Here is a 6,655-nt window from a genome sequence, read left to right on the forward strand (position 1 = left end):
CATGTACATAATAATTTGAGCTTAATTGATATAGTTAAATTACATGCTCACCAATACAGTTTTTCAAAATGTATTTGTTTTTCAACTGTACAGGCTTCATGGCACATCTACCTGATGAGGTCCCCCTTTTGAGTCATCCACATCGGGCTGACAGTATATGGGAGGACCCGGTATGCAATAACGTTTGTTGGACTTTACGCGTACAATGAAAATACACTGCATTTTGTTTTTGATTTCCTTGATAATGCTATAATTTAAAATACTCATTCTGTTATGCAGGACCAGTCACGCACCGTGGTGGCATGCCGACGGGGAGATTCTGGCCTGTGGGATCGTCCATTGGACCATAGAGTCTTGCAGTGTCTACTACGCGCGGGATTCTATGGTGTATATCGTATAGGCCATATCAGACTGGACCACCCACTCATTACTGCTCTCGTCGAGAGATGGCGCACAGAGACTCATACATTTCATTTCCCGACCGGTGAGGCCACCGTCACATTGCAGGACGTATCTGTCCTATACGGTTTACGGATTGATGGGCGAGCAGTTACTGGACTTGACCCATCATTGACGACGGAGCAGTGGATAGCGCTATGTGCTGAGCTATTGGGAGTAGTACCTACACCTGCAGACTTACAGGCAGGTAGAGTGAGGGTGAGGTGGCTGTCGGAGCATTTTCAGGGCGATTTTCCAGATCATGCTACAGATGAGTTAGTACAGCAGCATGCGCGAGCATATATTCTGTGGCTTATTGGGGGGGTACTTCTCCCTGATAAGTCACAGAACCTGCTCAAGCTGATGTATTTGCCACTGTTGAGAGACATTGACATCATCGGCCAGTACAGCTGGGGCGCCGCGGCTTTGGCATGCTTGTATAGGATGTTATGTCGAGCCACTCAGGTGGGTGTGACTCAGATCGGAGGACCCCTTGTCTTGCTACAGGTTAGTAAGAATTTTATTACATGTTAATTCATATTGTATGGCATATATCAGTATTGTAATTGCGTTCAAACTATTGCAGATTTGGGCGTGGGAGAGATTGATTCGCATTGCCCCGTCTAGGCGGCAACTAGTTGCTCCTGGTGAGGTTCCCATCGGGCAGGGAGACATGCAGATGCCGGCCGGACCTCGAGGTAGCCGGAGCCACGTAGTGGTCGTGTATAGAGACCAGCTTGACCGGATGATAGACGGCGAGGTATCAAATTTAAATACCTAAATTTTAATTGTCATATGGACTGTATATGTTTATGAGCGATTTTTAATAGACTTGTCGTTATTGTAGTTTATCTGGCAGCCTTATGCTGATGTCCTCCAGACGCTCCCAGACTACTGCCGCCTAGGTGAGGATATATGGATGGCGAGAGTACCACTCATTTGTTTTGACGTGGTTGAGTGGCATCTCCCTGATCGTGTCCTCCGACAGTTTGGTCGGGTCCAGGCCGTGCCGGATCGGTGTGACACCGAGTGGCGATTGCATGCGACGGATAGACGTGGCCGAGCCAGCACTGACTGGAGTCAGCATCATATGCGATACATACAGTTGTGGGATGCCCGTCGCGACACTATTGTACAGGCTGACTGGAGCGATGGGGTCCTCCCCTCTCCCGACCCTTATATGTTGTGGTATCGGCGACATACACACCTACTTGTCGATAATCCGAGCCACTTGTCCGAGGCCGGATATCAGGGAGTTGGGCCTTCTCTCGAGGCATTGGTGAGTATCGTACTATATCTCCGATAATTGTTAATATCATAATTGATTATTTTCAGTCAACTATAGCCTAATATATCTGATTTTTTTTCCAGGTGGTTCGAGTTGGGAGGTCATATCACTTGGCTGAGGACGCCATTTTCAGACGTGATGGACAGCTTGGTCTGCAGGCCCTTGTAGAGATCAGAGAGGTATTGTACGAGGGGATCCAGCATGCCCATTGGGTAGATCGTCTGCATTTTGGGGACTACGGTGTACACAGTACAGCAGCTGCTCCAGACACATCAGTCCCATCCACGTCAGTGCCTCCCAGTTCAGCGCCAGCCACAGCAGGTCCTTCGACTTTAGTCACCCCACCACATGATACCCCATACATTTCTCCATATTCCCCATACGTACATCTTACCCAGCATGCTGACCCTGACCCTGATTGGTCACCGCCCCGCTTCATGCATGATGTTATTACCCCACCCACCCAGTTACAGCCTACTTTTCTGGGGAGTACTTCGACCGCGCCCTGGTTCATGCATGATGTTGCTACCCCACCCACCCAGTTACAACCTGCTTTTATGGGGACTACTTCGACCGCGCCCAGGAGTACACATGATGCAGTTCTCACTGACATCTCCCACATTGATGATGAGGCCCATATTGAGCCCCCCCCAGAGCGCGAGGGAGAGGTTATGGTCGTGGGGGACGTTGCGGCCGAGGTCGGGGTGCGGGCAGAGGCAGAGGTCGTGGTCCAGCTGCAGATCGTGATACAGTTGCACCAGACGAGGGAGTGGGAGTTTCACAGCTCACAGCAGTATCTGATCTACAGGCACAGGCAGGATCAGGGGCATCAGATGCAGGAGAGGGGGGGTCACACTCACACTCACCGGATCCACAGGCAGTCAGTGGAGGGCCGCATGCAAGGGAGAGAGTGCCAGATATTCAGAGAGTCTACTGTAGGAGACCGAGGAGGGAGATCCACGGTCGGGGTTGTGGGACTGGGGGCAGGTTAGGGCATTAGCGGTTGCGATATGGACTATATAGGTTTTTTTTTTTCTTTTTTTTGTTTGTATGTGTCAAACTTGTGCAGCTGATGTAAGTGTCATACTTATTTATTCGCAATTATAATTTCACAATTTTTTATTCTTATTTATATTGATGAATCACACAAATCTGTTTCACATCTGTACCCCTCTCTCATTATCCGTAATTTAGGAGAACATAAATTACAAACGCGTTTGGTTTGAACAAAACGTGTAAAGAAGCTATAAAAAATATGTTTGTTCAAGGCTAAAAATAATTGAAATATCTCGCTTCATTGATAAGTCATGGATAAGCATTACAAATTGCATGCATTACAGAAATGCCCTGGGCGTTCATCCAAACAATTTCATTCATTATCATCATCATCTGACATCTCAATATCAGATTCATACATAACATCCATGCTCCAGGCGTAGTATTGGTGTGCATCATCCATTAACCCATCTTCGGCACGCTCATTTGCGATCTTCATTAGTCCGGACCTTTGCAAACGTTGGGTCATGCGATTAACCTCGTCGCGGATACGATGCAATGCCCTTTGCAACAACTGTGGAGTGTCAGTTGGCATACGCATGGCTAACCGGCGAGGAAATTTAAGATTAACTTCACGGCATAGCTCAACGAGAACGTTTGCTCGAGTTTTGCGAAATTCCCACTCAGCTCTCATGGTATTGACGGTGGCACGTGAGTAACGCAAATTTGGATTTAATGGGTATTGAAATTCATCTCCATCTGCAACCCAATAGCGACCCATTGCTGAATATAGATCAACCACCGTATATGTCATGATGATATCGCTAGAAATAGCTGTAAAACTTTTGTTGTGGTATGCTACGATATTTATACCATATATACACATGGTAGCTGTATGTATGCAATTTCCTGTTCGATCACATGCATGCCACTGACCTTATCCAGTGCATTCGGCTGTCAGGACTTGACTTTGTGCAGTCATGAACGAATCAACGGCCTGTAGCATCGGCTATTGTGCCGCAGATGCAGTGATGCCTGTGACTTTGTGCATAATTCCAATGGGCACAGTAGGTAGGAGGTATGTGACTTTGTGCAGCGATGCAGGGATGCATCTGACTTTGTGCAGTGATACAGTGATGCGTGTGACTTTGTGCATCACTGCATCACTGCATTGACTTTGTGTAGTGATGCAATGCTGCATGTCACTTTATGCAGTAATGCATGTGACTTTCTGACTTTGCCATGCTTGTATACGTTGTGACTTTTTTCTTGACATTACGTGATGCATGTGACTTCTGCAGTGCAACTTACATGCTTTGTTTTTTCCGCACATTTCAGAATTCATCTAAGTCACATTATTACGACTGTGAAAAGAAGCAGAAAATGCTATTATGTTGGTAAAAAAATATGATGGACGGTTGTGTAATGACAATAAAAATCGGATGACTGTGAAGTTCATTAACTGAAAATAAGATAAAATATAGGCACCAAAGTTCCAATCGTGTTTACCTAGCAGGTGACCATTTTATTATGTTGGTGAGAAAAACAATGATAGTTTATGAACAATATTACTTTAATACAAAGAAAATTTCATTTTTCGATTTCATTTATAATTTCTCGAAAACACCTATACGTACTGAAATCGTCAATTCCAAGTGAGTACTTATTGTATTACAAAAGTAAGCATGACAAAATAGTTTCATGTGTCGATGTGACAACTCACTGCATTTTGTTTTATTTGACAACGCACTGCTCGAATATGAAAGGATTGCATTGTGATTCTATGGCCTACAATTATTATTTTATCTTACAACCACGTCCGTGACTCCATCACAGGTACACAAAGTCACGGGTAATCAAAATTACATGAAATGAATAACATCAAATAATATCACGTGTATCACTTATTCCATAGTGCCCTAGCACCACTATGATGTCTATAAATACCCCAGTATGATGTTTGTTGAAGTCATAACAATAGTAATATATATACAATTACTATTATTATTATTTTTTTTAATTTTATTAACAATGTCTTCAAGAGGTGCAGGAAGTTCACGCCGGCAAAGAAATCCGAAAGTGTGGCTGCTACCTCCATTTATGTATGACTACAAGAGCGAAAAGTACTCGAGTCCGAAGGATTATTATTCTGGTATCTGAGCAGAATGGGCGTTCAGGGTAACGGAGCAAGAAGGATTGTATAATGATCTACGTAACTTTGGGGCACCGGTACCTCATCGTCGTTCATTGACCATGGCTAGACGAAATGTGAGTGACTATGAAAAAGCAGTTAGTAGAATTAAGAAGGAGAACAACAGGATGTTGATGCGGAGATGTCGACATTTCATGCTTCAGCTAGCCATTGAAATGGCAGAAGCAAGCAACAGAGATTTGATAATGGTTGAGCGAAATAATGTCTTAAACAATGAAAAATATCTCTCTGACTACTACATGTCAGATGAGGAATAAGAAATCAAACACCGTTATCTTTCATATGTTCGTTCCTGGAGTGTAAGTCAATGTTGTTGTTGGTGTAACGTACGGATGTATTTCAAGTATTTTTGTTATGAACCTGAAGTTTATGAAATAACTACATTTATAAGTACACATTTATGAGTTCATGACTTTCTTTATTGAATTGCAATTTGTTAATGAATGTTCTGGATTAATGAATGGATTAATGTATGTTCAATTATGTGAATACTTAAAACACATAAAATAGATCAGGCAACTCGGAGAAAAGGTTCCCTTAACTGGGGCTGCTGAAATAGGGATGAAATTACAACGAATTTCAATCTCCATCAGGAAAGAAGAAAGAGTCACCTTCCAATTCTTGAAAGTCCAGTAAAAATTATGACTCCGGTAATGAATGAGGGGTTGACAAAAAACTAAACTCGGTGAATCGAACTACCGCCTTCAACAACACATAAAACATAACAGGTAGGTCGGTGAATAGCTTCCCAAATGACAAGAACAATTCAAATAGTCATACTGTAACGCCCTCAAAATAATAACATTAAACCCAACAAATAAGACAAGCGTTGATAGATAAACTAACCACCTTCTATCATTCATTAGAATTCCATTACATAAGTATTACATGTTAACCACATAACAAAATGCCCTACGGGCTTACAGCTTTCCAAGTTAACACTTGGTTACAACAAAGAGTTCTAACTCGTTTACACATTAAGCCCTTGGCTTGAAATTACATGTAATACATCAACAGTAAAACGACAAAACTATGCCCGCCACTAGCCTCCCAGCTATGTCCTTGGAGGTGGCATGCTTCCTGCACCTGAAAATGATGTTCCCATATAGGGTGAGCCACAGCCCAGTAGAAATACACTAAACCAACCATGGACAATGACTAAAACATTAGCAATTGATAGTTGGTCAATACTGATACAATCACATAAATTACATATTTATGTCAACGACTTACAAGTCCCAATTACTTTTCATTTTCCCTTTTTCAACAGATAAGCATGCTAGCTCTATCATCATTTCCACAGATATGTATAAAAACTATATCTCACATTCAGATAAGCATAAAAGCTATATCCACATTCTCAACAGATATGTATATCAACAATATCCACAGATAAGCATACAAGCTGTATCCACACTCTACAACAGATATGTATATCAACAATATCCACAGATAAGCATACAAGCTGTATCCACACTTCACTTCACAAAGATAAGCATATGAGCTCTATCTTCACTTCTCTAGACAAGCATATGAGCTCTGTCTACGGAGTACATCCCCTATCTCCTCCAAATACCTATCCGGTTTAGAGGTACATCCCCTATCTTCCCCTAAACCGCGGAGTACATCCCCTATCTCCTCCTCTACACATAACGCATATAAACACATTGGTTCTATATACAATCACACAATACAAACAATTAATGTATTCTAGCAACTGT

At 42.7% G+C, this 6,655-nt stretch overlaps 1 long non-coding RNA gene across 1 annotated transcript; it reads left to right on the forward strand.

The window, feature by feature from the left end:
- Nucleotides 1-1,147: 1,147 nt before the first annotated feature.
- Nucleotides 1,148-1,914, forward strand: LOC145801696 (uncharacterized). The gene is made up of 3 exons (XR_014343343.1): nucleotides 1,148-1,198; nucleotides 1,286-1,717; nucleotides 1,810-1,914. It is a non-coding gene; the product is annotated as an uncharacterized LOC145801696 (long non-coding RNA).
- The last annotated feature ends 4,741 nt before the right edge of the window (nucleotides 1,915-6,655 follow it).

Source organism: Camellia sinensis, chromosome 10 (genome assembly GCF_055761805.1).
Source record: "Camellia sinensis isolate YWXY chromosome 10, ASM5576180v1, whole genome shotgun sequence".
In the NCBI taxonomy this organism is placed as follows: Eukaryota; Viridiplantae; Streptophyta; class Magnoliopsida; order Ericales; family Theaceae; genus Camellia; species Camellia sinensis.